Source organism: Protopterus annectens, chromosome 15.part0, assembly GCF_019279795.1.
Source record: "Protopterus annectens isolate FY-2018-M chromosome 15.part0, PAN1.0, whole genome shotgun sequence".
NCBI lineage: Eukaryota > Metazoa > Chordata > Ceratodontiformes > Protopteridae > Protopterus > Protopterus annectens.
This window is the reverse complement of record NC_056749.1, coordinates 704,968,162-704,986,173: the sequence shown is the minus strand read 5'-3', so window position 1 is coordinate 704,986,173 and position 18,012 is coordinate 704,968,162.

Below are 18,012 nucleotides of genomic sequence, written 5' to 3'. Positions count from 1 at the left end.
AGCACCAAATTTTTAAGAACAAAGTACTGCGGGCAAAAATGCATGACTTTATTTTTTGTAGGAATTAGCATTAAGCCAATTTTTCTAAGTTAGATTTGTGATAATTCTTTCTGTAGTTTTTTTTTTGTTCTCATCTATGTACGTAGTAACATCCAATGGACCTTGATGTTGTCAGAGTCTCCTAACAAATACACACAACAATGGGGTCCAAGACTGATCTTTGTATGACTTCTGTCAGGTAAACTTCACAAAAGGAAGTAAGGGTATCCCATTCTGTGTGTTATCACTCTTTGCAACAAACAATTTTTGAACCATTGTATACTTTGATCAATGAATCCTTCCAAAAGCAAGACAAGTTATAAGGAGAATGTAATTTACTGTGTGTATGGTTTTCAGCAGAGCTATTAGCATGTAGTCCTTTTAAAGTTGAAGAGCACCATGTCCATAAGTCTAACTAGTATATTTTGTATTAAGTGGCTTGTTCTAAAGCCATGTTACAGCAGCAAACTGCTACGAATAGTTTGACATTTGTAGGTGAATCACTGTTAATGGTCTATATCCCAGGTAATTGAGCACTACCTGGGATATTAGCGACAACTGCTCTGTGAACAGGAATAATACCTTTAACATTCCACAGGTGTAGGACTTTTCCTTCTAGAATACCATATGTTAGATTATTTTAAGGGTGTTCAGTGTTTACACCTTTAAACAAACTGTTAAATATTAACTTTGATTAACAACAATATGACAAAACTGTTTTTTTATAAACAGATATAAGTGATAACCTGTCCACTATTTTGTTTTCTTTTGAAATATTTTACAGTTGATGGCTGTTGAGCTTCAGCAATTTTATTATTCTGATTTTTGCAGGAAACTGCTTCGGTCAAAAACAGATGCAGAGTTTGATATCACAAAACTGACGTAGCTGAATAATTAATGCTTCCCAATCATAGGTGAGAAAGCATGACAGATTTCCTTGATTTTAATGCGTAGCAGGTATGCTAACTGACAGAAAATCCTACAGTGTCTCCCTGGCATTTACATGTTCTAAAGCACTTGATAGTAATCTAGAGCTGAAGGGAATCTGTCTTTTAATAAATCATTCAAGTTTTCCACTTTACTCATAACACCTTTCCTAAGGTAGGTAAGCTATAATGAAGCCTCTCTTCCTTGACTTTACAGCACCAGCCTCATGTACTGCAGAGAGGGTACTAAACCATCAGTCTGTGTGTGTGTGTGTGTGTGTGTGTGTGTGTGTGTGTGTGTGTGTGTGTGTGTGTGCGTGCGTGCGTGTGTGTGTGTGTGTGTGTGTGTGTGTGCGCGTGTGTATGTGTGTGTGTCTGTCTTTCGGCTTTTCAGCACCACCACCGCAGGTACCATTCCAATCCTAGGTAATAACCCATATTCAAAAGTTCCTTCCAGCCTCAAGGTGGGTAATACAATACAGACCAGCAGAGAATTTGAGGCTGCCCATCCAATTATGTAGACTTAGGCTGAAGGTGACAAAGGTGTTACTCTACTTCATATGCAGTGGAAATTTGTTCCAGAGTTGGGGATATGACAGGATATGAATCTGTCATGCCAATGTACCCTTTTTATCTGTTATTAAAGTTTACATCCTTTAACTGACTATTAAGGAAATATTTCATTCTATAGAATAATAGGAGGTCAAAGAGGGTCAGATATTTCATGGCCTAAAAGGCCAGGCACATATCCCTAGGAGGAGAGTAAAAGAGATTGAATACATCTGGCCTGAGATTGTTGAGGCCACTGCTCTTTTCAGTCATGATTCTCTGAGGTCTCAAAAGTTGAGGGATATGTTTAGAAATGTACATGCCAAGGGGGCATTATTTTCAATAATGGGTCTGATGAGGTACTCAAAAAGGGGAATTAAAGCTTTAGATCTAGAGAGGATAGCTTTGAAAATTAGATGTGCAGACAGAAGACTTTCTGACCTACCGGGGTGACATGATGATCAACAGAGAAAGAATTCTCAAAAAAAGTGCCCAGATACCTTATGGCAGTGTCTGGATGGAGGAGTGTTTCACCTTTATGATATTTTAAAATGTTTTATCTAAATAAAATGTACTACATTTTTTCACATTTAACCCTTGTCCTTTCACTAATTGTTAACATTCTAAACCATAAATCTGAAAACAGGCTGAAAGACTCAAAGAGTTTTCTTGGAAATTTTTATTAGCTTGTTTAGCTCTTTTTTTTCCTAAATGGATTTCTTCAATGGAATATGAAAATAGATGCTAAATAGGAGAGGTCCCAACACTGACCATGCTACATACCTGGAAACCTTTTGGCTTTCAGTAATGGTACATGCAACTCTAACCACATGAGTTTTGTCAGACAACCTGTTAGCTATCCACCACATGACAAATGATTTATATTTAGATTAACTAGCCTGTCAATAATGCCTGCATGAGAAATAGCGTCAAACACCTTGGTCATGTCAGGATATGCTTCTTGAAGTGTGAAATCTCTATCCACTACTTCTGTGACATTTTCAAAGAAATTCATGAAGTTAAAGAGGCAAGAACTTTTTTATCAAAGCCAAATTGATGAGGGTTCAGGGTTAAGAGACTTTCAATGCCCAAATTAATGTAGTCTACGATAGTGTGTTCCATAGCTTTGAACATGAAGCCAGTGAGACTAATGTGTCTATAGTTACCAGGGTTTGTGGTTGCGCCACTGTTGTGTAGCAGCATTACACTGTCTGTTTTCCAGGTTTCAGGAATGTAACAATGAAGAGGCTTAGGTTAAAAAGGTTAAGTAGGATCTCAGGTAGGCCATATTTGGTACTGATAATCTCGGGTAATCAGGTGTATTATCAGGGCGCATGAGTAAGGTATTTTGTAGGTTTTGAGAGGGCTGAGAGAACAGCAATGGGTATCTAGATCCGTGGAATCTGTAGAATATAGCCATTTCTTTTGTATCAGAGTGGGTACCATTATTGTAGACTAGTTCCAAACATTGTTATCTGTTAGTTCTTAACTTTGTGACATTGTTAAAGAAATATTTGTAGTTACTTTTGGTTTTAGTGGCTATTTTAAGTTGCATATACTCAGTTTTAAGTTTCCTAATGCTTCCCTTGATCTCTTAAGTTAGTTAAAATGAGACTTCTTATAAGCATTAAGAAACATATTTCTCTCTTTATGTAATTTATACTGGCATTCCACCACAGGGTTTTGTTTTCTTAGCCTTTCAGAATGAAATAGCTAACCAATAAAGTGTGTGTTTGGTCACTATAAAACAGTACAGATGTTAAAGTAAATGGTCCGGCAGTGTTTTTGTATTTCATATTGCATTGTCTTTAAATGTCTCATTCTATTTTCTGCTGATAGGAACTGCCTTATTAATAAAACTATTTAAATGGGAGTAAAGTCTGAGTCATAGGCAGCAGCTTTAGCAATAGCTTCCATCAAAGGAAGATAATAGCAGAATGTATTTAGGTCATTAAATAACTAAAGAAGGTTTGCTTTTGAGACGTCCCTAAACAAATAGGTGTTTGCAATGGAAATACCACCAGTTTTAAAGGAAAGGGTCAGTGATTTATGGTCTGATTTAACAAGGGAGGATGATGTATATGGAGATATGCAAGAAATGGCCATATTTGTGAAGACATGATCAAGGATACTGGAGTCCACAGTAGGATGGTTAGCTATTTGTAAAAAAAAGAGTTAGCATTTATGTTAAGGTCATAGGTCATCCAGTTTATTGTTAGTGTTAGTTCACTAGTAGAAAGGTGGTGGGTTTAATAGGTATTTCAGCCAAGGTGTTAAGATTGCTGTTATGCCCAGAATGGAGTGTAGAGGGTGTTCTATAGCTAGCCATGAAGTGGTAGTGCATCTTGTTTAGGGTGATTTGGACAGCTAGGAGTTCCAGGATTTCACATTTGTCGTACAGGGAGTTTGTTGTCAGATGATGGTATCCCTGAGAAATACTCTAACTCCCCCACAATTGTTAGTTAGTCAGATGATGTGATGGCACTGAACACAGAAACAGAGAATGCTTTGTAGATGTTTCCCAATTGTTTTAAGGGGAGCTACTCTTCTTCATAGCTATTTATATGGTGTGTGTGTATGTATGTATATGTGTGTGTGTGTGTATATATATATATATATATATATATATATATATATATATATATATATATATATATATATATATACTGCGGTGGTGGTGCTGAGGTAGCATTGTTGCCTCACAGTAAGACGCTGTCTGGTTCGATTCTCAGCTAGAGCGTCTTCTGCGTGGAGACATACATGAATGGGTGTACCTTCGTTGAAGGTTGTGCGGCAGAGCTGGCAACTCGGTACGTAAAAATCGACTGCCAATCATTAGCGGACCGGAGTTCCGCTGTGGCGACCCCTAACCGGGAAAAGACGAAAGGCACAACAACAATATATATATATATATATATATATATATATATATATATATATATATATATATATTGTAATCTACTCCATGCTGTGGTTTTGTTTTCTACAACTTCTTATGGCTCATACTTTTGCTACCTTCTTCTGTAAGCATCCTGCTGTCAAAATTATCCCTTTATTACTTATTATAGAAATCACACTACATTGTGTGTGCTTCTGTAACTTGCTTTGTACCATTCCACCTACTGTGGAATTTAAATTGCAGACACAGATGCTGTAAAACAAGTGTTTTTATTGTCCCAAACGTAAATTAGGCTGACTTTGTCAAATGAAAGAAAACACAAAATAACTGATGCGGTTTCAACAAGCAAACATCCCACTTTCTGGTGCCGCCAATTATTACACACAACTCTGGTGCTGACAATAAAATAGAACTTAAAATTGTCTCTCTACTTTAAGTATTTATATCGGATTTCTATTATTGGAACTTTCACTGGTATTTTCCAGTCTCTCTGTGCAGACTTCATCTTAAAGGCAATGCCTCAGCCTTCGCTTGTCTCTCCTTTACAAAGTTGTGCTCCGGACTACTTTGGACCTTCCTTTCAAAGTGCTTCGTTCTGTCCATGTCTCTGTGTGTGTATCTCTCTCTCTCCCTTTATCTTAAACAGGTGTGGGCTTGCATCTGAATTCACCCTCAGACATTTCCCTTTAGGGGACCATGTTTTATGCCCTTTGCATTTCACTGAATAGTAAAGCATAAGCAGTTTTTCCTAACAACAATAACAGGTACATTTCACATTATACACTAGATATACATTAATACACCACATTATGTCTGCTCTATGCCAGTTTTTGCCATGTGTCACTCACAGCCACCACTCTATGTTACACTGCCCACGTAAATATTTTAAAAACAAAATCCTGCTGAAACGGTGCTGTTGATATGTTTGGCAGTGTTGCATATGCCCACATAGCAAAGACTGGTGATTGATCAATGAGCAAATCTGATAGGATACAGTGATTTTAATGTTTTGGTGTGCTTTAGTGAAACTCCAGACCATCATGTTAGATGCTTAATTTCTAAAGTCTTGGCTATTTGGCATTAAGAGCAGATGTGTGAAGCAGTATTACTGTTACATGGGGAGGAAGTGATGGGGCGTCGAATTCTGTTGGTTGTTAATAGTCGGACACCGCAACAGTTTTAGATTTTTTTTTGTCTGAAATCTATACAAATATGGAATTCAAAACAGAACAGACAAGTCCAAGCTTAAGATGGGTGCAGCATAATTTTTAGAAGCTCTTTATTGATCAGTTTTAAGGAGATGTCCAGCAAAGTTATCATAGTTATCTCTTGAGCTAGACTGGATCCACAGTGGCGGCAATGCCATTATGGATATATATATATATATATATATATATATATATATATATATATAGTGTTAAGTCCAACTCTTAATTTTCCCAGCCTTGTTTATAATTGCACTGATAATAATCTTGTAAATGAGTTTAGCATCATTGATTCATGACTTTTGCAAAGTCTCAGCGTCTACAAGTAATGCAGATGTAGCTCAATAGATTAAAGCTGGACCCTCAGACAGCTGTTTCTGATTTCTCATAATAAACAAGTCTAACTCCATTGGCGTAATCCTCAGGCTCTCCTTTTGGGTGGGTAAGATTCAGAACTAATACTAGCAAAGCTGGCTGGCTTTTTAACTAGAAGGAAGGGGTAACGGTGAGGCTTGCTAAAGCAGGAATTTTGAATATCATTAAATTGTTATGAAAGCAGAATGGGTTTACATTGATGTGGCCAACTTATCCCTATTTTATAAAGCAGGATTACTAGATGCTAGCCGACTGCTGTGGTGTGCTCATGCTAATACGGTATTTCTGAAATCTTTTTACTCGATTTTAATAGATACATAATTATAGCATACCAGCACCTCACTTTATTGATTGTTGTGAGTAGAAATTTGAGTGTCAAACTGAGGTTTTCAGGTCAGAAGTAATGAAATAAGTCAGTGGATGTGCGTACATGCAGAGTATGTCTTGGGGGAATGCTGTGCCACGCAAACCTGTTTGTGTTACAGGAGACGCAGTCCATAACCTCAGCAGTTTTAACTGTTTGTGTTAGGAGACACATCCCATAGCTTCAGCAGTTTTCACTAACTATGCTGTGGTACCAATTTTATATCAAGATCTCCTTTTCTTTATCAAAGTGACACCATAGGAGAAAGATTGAGCAAGGAATTACAGGGACGGTACTTATAATGCTAGACTTTACAAGACAAGCTTACAGAGTTAGATTGTCAATAATTTATGTTCATTGTTCACATTCACAGTTTTGCCAACTAAATGGCCTTGTAATAATTAACAGCCAAAAACCACAAAAAAAGTTCTTGTACCTCTTCAGCCAATCCCCAACCAGAGAAAAATCCATTATTTCTATTCTCTCATACACATAAATACCTTAATATGAATTACCTGGCGATATAGTCTGTTCTACCCACACTTGTTGGCCTTCCCCCACTTCCACTTACTTTACAAAAACTGAGCATATAATTTGGTGTCCCTTAAAGTCACCCTCTGATTTATTTTGGCTTATTCTGTCTTCGTACTGTCTCCATACTGTTAATGAATTACTGTGGTCTACACTGCTACATTACAGACAGGGAAATTATGAAATAAGTTTCATACTGCCTACCATATTTAAAATTAATACTTCAAACTTGATTGTCCCACCAAGAGTAGTTTTAACTAGATAGCTTGACTGATTCTACAGTTTATTACAAGCATAGGCAGCATACTCCACATTTCATCCATCTGATCTGAAAACCTTTTCCTTATTTAGTAAGTGTTACATTTAAAAATAACTAAACTAAACTGGCTACTCTGCATTACAATCATACCTCTCAAGATCTTTGCTCAAGATTTCTTGGCAAAGCAAAAAATAATGGGGGTGAGCAAAAGCCCAAAAGCAGGGATCATTTTTAAATTTTATTCAAATTAACTTAAAACAATTACCAGAATAACATATTTTATATTAGCATGCATTTTCTGGACAATAAGTATGAAACTGTAATGTCTGACATTATAGTCTGACTCTCATCCTCAACGATTTACCAGAAAAACTTATATGAGGCACAAGGCAAAAATATGATGGAAAATGTGGGAGGGGGGATGGCAGGTGACTCTGCCTCACCTGAATGCACTAGCTGTTACCCAGTGGAATTTAAGTCAGCCAAGCTTGCACTTTCATGGTACTTAGCTCAATTAAAACTGTGGGGAATTCAGCATAAGGACGCACAGTTTTATTCTGGAGACAGGAATACTGGGCTCAGAGGACCGACTGAGGGTGGGGGCATACCCCCAGTAGAGAGAGGGCAGGGTGCCCCCAGGACCAGCAAGCTTACCTGCTCCCATGACTCAGTTCTCAACAGAAGAGCTGATTAGGATTCCTGGGTGGGAATGAATGGTCTTTTGGGCTTTTGCAAAAAAAGAAGCCAGCAACTGTGAGCTGTGAAAACTAATTTGCCCAGCCCAAAAATACACAGCACCCATGTTCCTTGAATGAGTAGGTCATTTAGGTGTTGGCAGTGGAGTCATTGGACAAGGTCCTTGCGGAGAGGTGTGCAAAAAACATAATGATGCCTCAATTATCTGCTTGTTGAAATGACTAATTCCTTAATGTAGAAATGCAAAACTCAACTCTTAGTGTCAATAAAGTCATACAGCTCTTGTATACTTTAACTATGGACAGGCTTGTTTCCTTTGCTTTTAATTTTTTTTTGTAATATTTTGTTTTACTATGTGTAATAAAGCACTCTTGATAATGTTACAAATCAGATTTACTAGTATAATGAATGTTATCTGGGATGTCTCTGACTAGATACTAAAGCTAGTGCATAGATGAGACTTCCAGTAAATGTAATAAATAATATTCAGAAGATGACCTATAAGAAGACTGTGTGAACTTGGGCCATGACAATGCGATGAGGGAAAGGAAACCAGAAAGTGGAAAAAAAAGAGTTTAACAAATGAGAAAAACAAAATGAAAATCTGCAGATTAACCCTGAAAAAATCATAGATAAAACAAATAATTCTATGAAAATAGTAAAGCCAACAGAATATCAAGAATATGTGCTGGAAGTAATATAATCAGAGCCAAACAAAAATAAAACTTCAATGGAAGAGAGAGAACTTTGAAGCATTTAATAATATAATAAATGTTTTTATGGGAAAAGAGGTTAACAAGTAAAGAATATTCAGTGAAGGGAAAGATATTTTAATATGTGAGTCAGAAGGTAATGACAATTTATACTTTCTCACAGAAATGGAAAACAATCCATGTGTTCACTATAGGATCATTTGGGAAGGAGAGAGAAAGGTCGTGAGTGGAGCAAAAATTACTGATGTATATTTAATTCAAACAAGGTAAAAATGAGTGGAGAAAACTTCAATACTAAAAGATACCAGGATAAGTTTGGTTCATAAAGAAAGATTCCATGAGGGAAAAAGCCAGGATAAATATCAAAATACAGATAATTTGGTAATGATAAAAAAGTGAGCAATTCAAGAAGCAGAAGGCAGAAGACATTAAATCTTCTCCAGTGACATGTTGAATCATAAAAAGCAGAGCTGCTGGAAGCTGCTGAAGGTTAGGGGGGCGGAAGGCAAGAGAGGCACTTAGTGATCTAAAAGGGGAGTTTTTTTAGCTTTCTACTGCCATAATAGAAGTATATCCATGACACAAGATGTATACAGTGTAAGTATGAGTTATGAAATGAGTACACAGAAATTTCATGGACACATACAAATGAAGCTAATATTGCACCTGGATGGTACATGATCCAGAAGCTATATTTTCAAAAGTTAGAGTAGAAAGTGCAGTTGTGCTGTAACACACTTACCCCTGCCACACAGAGATAAACTATCACAGAAGAGTGGTAGGAAGCTGGTAAACACTTCATTTACATTGTTAAACTCTTCGGTAGAACATAAGAAAAAAGTCCAAATTAAGTGCTTAACAGCTCCCTAGTGCTCTTTTGTGGAGAACACTGATTGCTGTTAGTGCTCTAGTGTGTGTGACTAGAGTTTAGTAGTAGTAACAGGTACTTAATAAAAGCTTAAGAATCTTTCTGATGTCAGAGTAGTGCTTAACAAACATTACTTTCCCCAAATTCAGGACTTAATCATAGTGATCCATGCACTGCAAGTCATTATCTTTCAAAATTCATCAATGAACATCCAGATCCTGGCAGTGTCCACAACTCAGGTTTTAGAAGTGGAGTCTGACATAGGCTTATTAAAAGCTTCTGCCCTAGACCCACCTATTCTACAACTGCCCTGCTCAGAGGTGTGAACAGAAGGTTGCCATATTTTCTGTGTGTGGGTGGTGGGGCAGGGAACAGTGACATTATTATTTCATAAATTCTCCTCACAATCAAACCTAAGAGGTGCGTACAAAAAGTCACTGTAATTTATCTGGGACTGGAAAAAGTGTGGTCATTTTTTTTTTTAACTTTCCTCACAATTAAACCTCTGAGGTATGAACAGAAGGTCACTGTGGCTTTTGTGGGGCTGTGACAGTTTAGCCATTATTTCTTTAACTTTTCAGACAATCATAACTCACAGATATGCACATGACATCACTATAACTTGTGTAAGAGCAGTGTACTATCTAAGAACAACAGACTGGAATACATATAGTAACTATTATTTTTTTCTTTTTTGTCACAGCCACAGATCAGAAGTTTACACACATGGATAAGTTAGGGAGGTAGGGGTAAGGAGTCATACTGAGAATATACATCTGTGATCAACAAGTTAAAATATGTTACTATATTCCGGTTGTTAGATACACAGATGGTAGCTGTCTCTTAGGGGTGGGGTGAAGAGACAAGCGGTATGATGTGTGACGAGCAACTTGAAATATATGACTGATGCCACTAATTCATTCATGTTCATTCCAATCTAACATCAGAGGGATAGACAGAAGGTGACTGCTTTTTTGGGGGGGATGGGTGACAGACACTATTCTAAGATATGAGTCATGCAACATCACAAGCATTTATCTTCTCAGCTAATTGCAAAGTATTTTGGTCAACCTTTGAAAGAAAAAATAAGAATGTCCAGATTACTGCCTCATATTTTTGGTATGTTCCTCATAAAATCTGTGGTTTTCTGGCAAACCATTGAGGACTGTACTCACTAAATAATGAAACATTTGAGTCTGAGACTTCATACCCTACAGAAAAGCATGTTAATGCAAAACCTGTTATTCAACAGCTTTATATATTTAGAAGAACATTATTTAAAATCCATCCCTGATTTTAACCCATTATTCCCCCATTATATTTCGCTTTGTCCAGAATTCTTTTTTTAACACCTTTATTAAATTATCACTTGAGAAGTAGGCAAACTTAGATTATCAGAAAAGAAAACAAACCATTTTAACATTTTCCATTTAACTACAGTATACAACACATATATTCTTCTTGCTACTGTCATCAGTCCAACATTGCAAAACATAGCTGAATTCCTGCCTTCCCTTAAAACTTACTCCTCCTGAACATTAGTATGTATTCATTCTTCCCACAATTTCCATTTACCGATCAGTAATTTGCTCCTTTCTTTTTCTAAGGATCCCTCTTCCAGTTCTGTTATCTCTTTTATAATATTTAATACCTCAATTACAGTTGGTACAGACTTTGATTTCCATTTTCTAGAAATGTCTTTTTTTGGCAGCCAACTGACTTCATCTTAATAAGGCCTTACTATATGTAGGTGATCCATATCCTGCATCCTAGCTCAAAAGAATAATTTCCTTATTTACAGCCATTTGCCCAATATTTCTGATAGAGTACTCTGTAGGGACTTTTTAAAATCTGCCAACTCATCACACTCCCATTACATATGTTCCCAGTTACCTCTTTCTTCTTCTTCACACCACCAACCTTTGCTATTTATGGAGAAAAATACTTTAAAGTCTGCTTGGGGTATAAAAATACTTACGCAAACACTTCCAAGCAAGGTTTGGTTGTATACATGGGAGCCATACAAATATCTTCCCACTGTTTTCTTGTAAATTGATTATCCAGTCTCTCTTCCCAATCTTTTTAACCTCATCTGATTGATTCTTATATTTACCATGTAATATTGTATATCTGATTGATTTTTATAGTTACCATGCAATATTTTATATGTTCTACTAATTATGCCTTTTTTAACAGCTATTTCAGTTCCAGATTCACTAAAAACTCTAACAGAGCAGGTCTTTCACTTAAAATCCCCATGTCCCTTTCTCCTTGCCTGTACTCTGAGATCAAACCTTGGTAGGGAAGGCAATCTCTAGCATGTAATCCAAATGTCTTCTTGGCCTCATACCTCTTTATCACTTTTCCTGTTTGACTTATTTGCTCCAAAATTCTTAGTTCATTGACTTCCAGGATGGCTGCACATCGAGTAACAGCTTAGCTCTAGATCTCCCAGTGTGAAAACAAAAATTCAACAGAGACGTCCAGCAGACTTTTGAATTTATGAGTAAATTTTAGTAACTGGCTAGTAAGTGTACAGCCTGTATGCCAGAAGAAAGAGATACAGAGCACAAGGGGAAAAACAGCTACAAAAAGAGAGGAAGAAACACTGTCTGGGTAAAGTTCTGCAGCAAAAAGTAATGCAACCTCCAGACATGACTTCCAGTAACCTACAGGAAGATATAAGACAACTCCACACAGACCTAATTAAAATAAACAAAACACTGATGGAGTATATCAACACAAACAACAAAAGGCAGGAAAATGGAAGAAGCTTTAATATATATTCAGATGAGGTGATAAAGCTCCAAAATCAAAGGATGAAATAAAGAAAAGGATAGCTAAATATGAGACTGCTCAGGAAGAGATGTTTCAAAAAGTAATAGAATTAGAGGACTGAGCATGGAGGGAAAACATGAGATTTTCAGCTATACCAAAGAAGCTGGAAGGAACAGACTGCATTAATTTTATGAAAGCACAAATAAGCAACTGGACTGGTATTCCACAGCAGGACTTGTTAGTTGAAAGGGCACATCATGTCTATGCTTTAAACTTGGCTATGAGAAAGCACGCTACACCTTTAATAGTAAAGATGCAATCCTGCCAGCAGAAGGAGTTGATTGTGACAAAACTGTGGCAGAAGGACAAAATACTAAAAGTGGAAGGCAGCAGAGTTTGTGGAGAATGATTATTCATTGTACACCAGGCAGAGGAGGAGGAGTAAATTCATTCCACTATTCAGGGAATGTTGAGACACAGGTGTGGCATTCAAACTGCAGTACCCAGCTGTCTTCAAGGTATTTTTCCCTGGAGGGACAAAACTGTTTTCTGATGAAGTACATGCTAAGGAGGAAATACAGAATTTGGTTCAACAAAATGTGAGCTGTGACATAGAAGGCAATTCTGTTTCTTGTTCATCTGGCAATAAAGACCACAGAGAGACCGTACTTGTGAAACTTTTCCAATGTTTCAATGGAAAATGTTGGAAAGAAGGAAGGGAACATGAGAGTTGACTAGAAGAATTGATAGTATGTTGGAAATGAAGCAGAGACAGGATTTGGGAGATGGAGATGAACAGGACTAAAACTGGTAACAATGTAAGATTACAATTCAATAATTATATTTGTGAAATGTGACAGAACAAGAAAATCTGGAAATATTGGACTTTTTCTGAATTTTTGGACTTGTGGAGAATGTAAAATATAAGCCTTACTTCATATCATTAATGTTCAGAAAAATGCTTTGTGGAAGAGAAAAGAGGGGTGAAAGTTAACTGTAAGTAAAGAAAATATTTATTTAATAGTACTATTTTTGTGATGTTTGGTTTTAATTTGCCTGCCATAAAGTAAGGTTTTCTCAGTTATTTTTAAGTGTAATGGGGATTGTAAATAGGTGCTGCTGCTTTTTTTTCCTTTCTTTTTCCTTCTCTCTTCCTTTTTGTTCAGTTTCAAGAAATATAGGCACTGCAATGTAAAAAGCATGGTTAAAAGAGCATGACAAAAGAAACAATGTGCTTTTTCTCATTCATGCATGGGGGAATGACTGGATTCAGGAACTTTGATTTAGCAACATGTTTTACGACAAAGCAAGTAAATAAAAAAGAATATTGAATATTATGAGGCTTTTTATAGCAAATGAATGTATGTTTAGTAGCAATTCTGTATCTGGCACTCATGTCTCCATGGAAAAAATCTGATAAAGAGAAATTGACTGTCTGGTTCTCATTTCTCCATGGAGACAATCAGCTAATGAGAAACTGGCTGCCTGGCTTTCATGTCTCTATGGAGAGAATCTGATAAAGAGAAATTGGTTAGTTTGGAGTGACTGGCTGGGGGAAAAAACAAGATAAGAGAAACTGGATAGGAGATATTTTCTGAAAGCATTTAGGGGTTTTCCCAGCTGGGAGAGCAATAAAGATAAGACAAAACTAGTTAGCACTTAGTTGAAGCACAGGCTGCACCATGCGTCTTAGCATGGATAACCTTTTTTTTAGGTTAACTTAAGTCTATGAGTGTGGTCCTATTAGTAAAACTTCAATATTTGAAGATGTACATAGTTCTGTGTGTTACTTTTAAATGAATAGGTCTAGGGGTATTGGGGTTGTTTGTTTTTCTTTTTTGTTGAGGGATTTCAATAAAACAAAAAGTTTTATAAGATGTGCCATAGGCTAAGATGGCTATGGCAAGAAACAATTATATAAATGTTCAACCTGCCAAGCAGTGTATATATGTAACACAAAAGCTGGAACTACACATTTAACAAAAAGGGTGTTATAAATAAAAGATGGGAATAATAACATTTTAATACAATGATGCTTTCTGTAATGTCTTTAAATGTCAATGATCTCAAAAAAAATATAAAACAGAAAGAATAATGAACTATGTTAAAAATGTAGAGTCCAAATAGTTATGTTACAGGAGACACACTCAGAAAGAACTGAACATGTGAATTTGATAAAGAAAGGTTTTCAGGATAGTTATTCAGCAGAATATCCGGGAAAAAAGAAAAGGGGAGCACTTATATTAACTGCAAAAGGAGCTCCAATAGTGATAGAAGAGGATAAAAAAAAGATAATAATGGCAGATTTGTAGAGCAAAGGGGCTACTGGCAAGGGAGGAGGATTACACTGGCATGTATTTATATTCCACCTAGAACTGCTATAGTGGAGCTTAAGAAAATTCTGAGAGAAATAATCAGTTTACAGCAAGGAATATTACTTATTAGGTAGGGACTGGAACTTGATTTGCAGCAGTGAAAATGTGTCTGGGGGGCCTAGAAGGGAAAGTATAACAAAAGTGGGTAGCTTTTTGAAGAAATTTATGAAAATATTTGGCATAGAAGATGTGAATTCAGTAATAGAACCTTAGAGTGAATTTACATATTATTCCCCAAGATATAAAAACTGGGCTAGGCTATACAGAATTTACTTTTCACAGGAACGTGTGCATTTAGTTGAAGGTCTTGATATGCACCCAATAACTATTTCAGATCATGTGCCATTAATAACTAAAACAAAAACACAGGGTAATGAAATAAAAATGAAACACTGGCACTTTTCCACTTATCTCTTGAAAATAGAGGACTTTAAGGAATGGGTAATGGAGATTATTCAGGAGTTACTCAACAGGACAGACATTACTTCTGAAAATATAGCTAGGTAGTGGGATAAAATTATGGTGGAGTTTAAAAATAGGGTGGAAAAAAAGAACAAGAGCTATGGTTAAGAAGTAACAAGAATTATTTAGAGGGACTGACAAATGTTAAAGTATTGCATAACAGGGGGAATCTCACAGAACAAGAGGATCAACTGCAGAATGCTAAGCATAAAATAAGGGATCACCTTGATAATATACATGAGTTTCGAAAGATTGCTGTTAAGCAACTGTTTTTTGATAATACTGGGGCACAAAAGCTTTTAGCACAACAACTCAGGCAACAGAAATTAGAAAGGGCTGTTGCCAAGCTTAGGAATCCTATAGCAAGGAAGGTAACAAGAGATCCTATAGCAGTATTAGAAATATTTAGGAAATTCTCTGAAAGTATGTATAAAGCAGAGAAATATGGAAATCAAGAAAATATACAATTGGAAATGTTTATGGAAGAATTAAATATGCTAAGGTTAGAGGTAACTTTCTTGGGTGGTGTAAGCCAGGGAACCTTGTTGGCTAGGCTTACGTAGGCCCTTGGTCCGATAGCCTAGTACCTATCTATGAACCTAGATGAGGCTCAATTACTAATGGTTAGAATAGGAGGAGATGAGATAAAAATTGTGATGTATAACCAATCTACAGGAAAGTCCCTAGGAAGAGATGGTATTCCTGTGGAAGTTTGGAAAATAGGAGGGAGAATATTGATAAAGATCTGGAAGGTTTTGTTTAACAGCATTTTAAGAGGAAGAGAAGTATCAACATCCTGGAAGAAAGCTGTGATAGCTGTAATACCTAAAGAGGGTAAAGATCCATCAGATGTAGCATCATAAAGGCCCATTTCAATTCTATACCATGATTATAAAGTGTTAATTTCTATAATGGCTAAAAGAATGGCAAAAGTAATGCCACAACTGACAGATGTGGATCAGTGTGGTGTTGTGGATGGGAGGCAAACATTTGACAACATTAACAGAACACTGATGATTCAGAGGGAAGCAGAATGTAAGAAAATACCATTACTGTTGGTGGGTCTTGATGCAGAGAAAGCATTTGGCAGAGTAAGCTGAGACTTTATGAGCAGGGCATTGGAAGCATTTGCATTTCCTGAAAAAATTATAAGGTTGATTATGAGGATATACAAGGGATCGGAGGTGAAAATTAAAATGGGTGTGGTCCTCTCTAATAATTTCTGCTTGAGCAGAGGAACCAGGCAAGGGTGTTCTCTTTCCCATTTATTTGCATTGTATTTAGAACTACTGCCAAAGGAAATAAGGGACTCAGAAATTCAAGGATACAGTTGGTATGATGGTCAAGAAAAACTAGTTCTATTTGTAGTTGATATGATTTTATACTTGACAAAACCAAAAAGAGACATTACAGTGTTGTGGAACATTTTGAGACAGTTTCACATCTTTTCAGGATACAAAATTAATGAAGCTAAAACAAAGGCAATAGCGGTAAATTATGTACCCACATAAGAATAGATTCAGCAATATCCATATTTATGGGGACATGATAAAATGAAGTATTTAGGAGTATGGATTAAAAATGATTCTGCTGTGGCAGCTAAGGATATGTGGGAAGAGACTAAACAAAAATAATACAAAAACTGAGAAAATGGAAGCTCTGTTATATGGATATGGATAGTACGATACAAACAGTTAAACTGTTTTTAGTCCCATTAGTCTTATACGTAGGTCAAGCTAAGGAGAAGTTGTAGATTGCAATTAATAAAGAGCTGAAGGACTTTATCTGGGAGGGGAAGACAACAAGAGTAAAGTGGGATAAGCTGATTCTTCCAGTAGAACAGGTTGGATTGGGATTACCCAATTTGAAGGGGTATTTCAGAGTTACACAGTAAAGGCTCCTGTACATAGCACAAGCAGAAAATTATAATTCAAAGTAGAAAGGGATGATGATAATGAAGAAGGGGGGAAGCTCAAAAAACAAGGAGAGGCAGATTTTGTATGCAGGCCTTTAAGGAGAATGAGAATAGTCATGCAGAATATTACATCTATAGAGTAGCAGAAAGTATCCTAAGAACTAAGCCAATGCACAAATAGAGAAAGGAGATTCTGTTGATGGGGTGACTGCAATTAGGGATATAGACAATAGGCAAGAGGGGGCTGGAATTTATTGGAGAAAACTGGCAAAGGAACCAAGGTATTGGAAGCAAATAACTAGAGAGGGAAGGATGACAGAATTAGAAGACGCCAAGAATTTATTTGGACTGCAGGATAGGGATTGCCTTCCCTATCAAGGATTGATATCAGAGTATAGACAAAGGGAAAGAAACAGAGGGGTCCTAAATGAAAGACAAGCACTGGTAGCATTTTAATACAATCTAAAACAAAAGCTGCAATTAAAAAGGAATAATTAGTAGAGCATATAAAATATTGCACGATAACTCTAAGAATGAATCAGAGGAGGTTAGAAAGGATTAGGAAGAGAGACGGTATAAGTAATTCACAGAGAAATAATGGGGGGATATATGTATATCTCAGAAATATGGAACAAAATCTAGAAGATTTAGCATTTTTGTTTGGAAATCTTTACATAGATATTTTTATACCCAAAGTAGACTCCAGAAAATTTTTCCTCAGGTAGACAGCAAATCTTGGAGGTGTGATAGGGAAGAAAGAGGTAATTGAGAACATATTTTCTGGGAGTGTGATGAATTGGTTGACTTTACGGATTCCCTATGGGATGCACTGTCAGAGACATTGAGTGAGCGAATTGGTGTGATGAGGGAGATGATTATTCTGAGCTATGATACAGAATCATAATTGCCCAGACATGGTAAGGCCTTGCAGTGTCTAATTATGGTGCCTGCCAAAAAAGCAATTACTAGAAAATGGAAATCAAAATCTAAATCAACTATACTAGAACTAGTGAATATAGTAACAAATATAAAACAACTGAAATTGAGACCTTTATAAA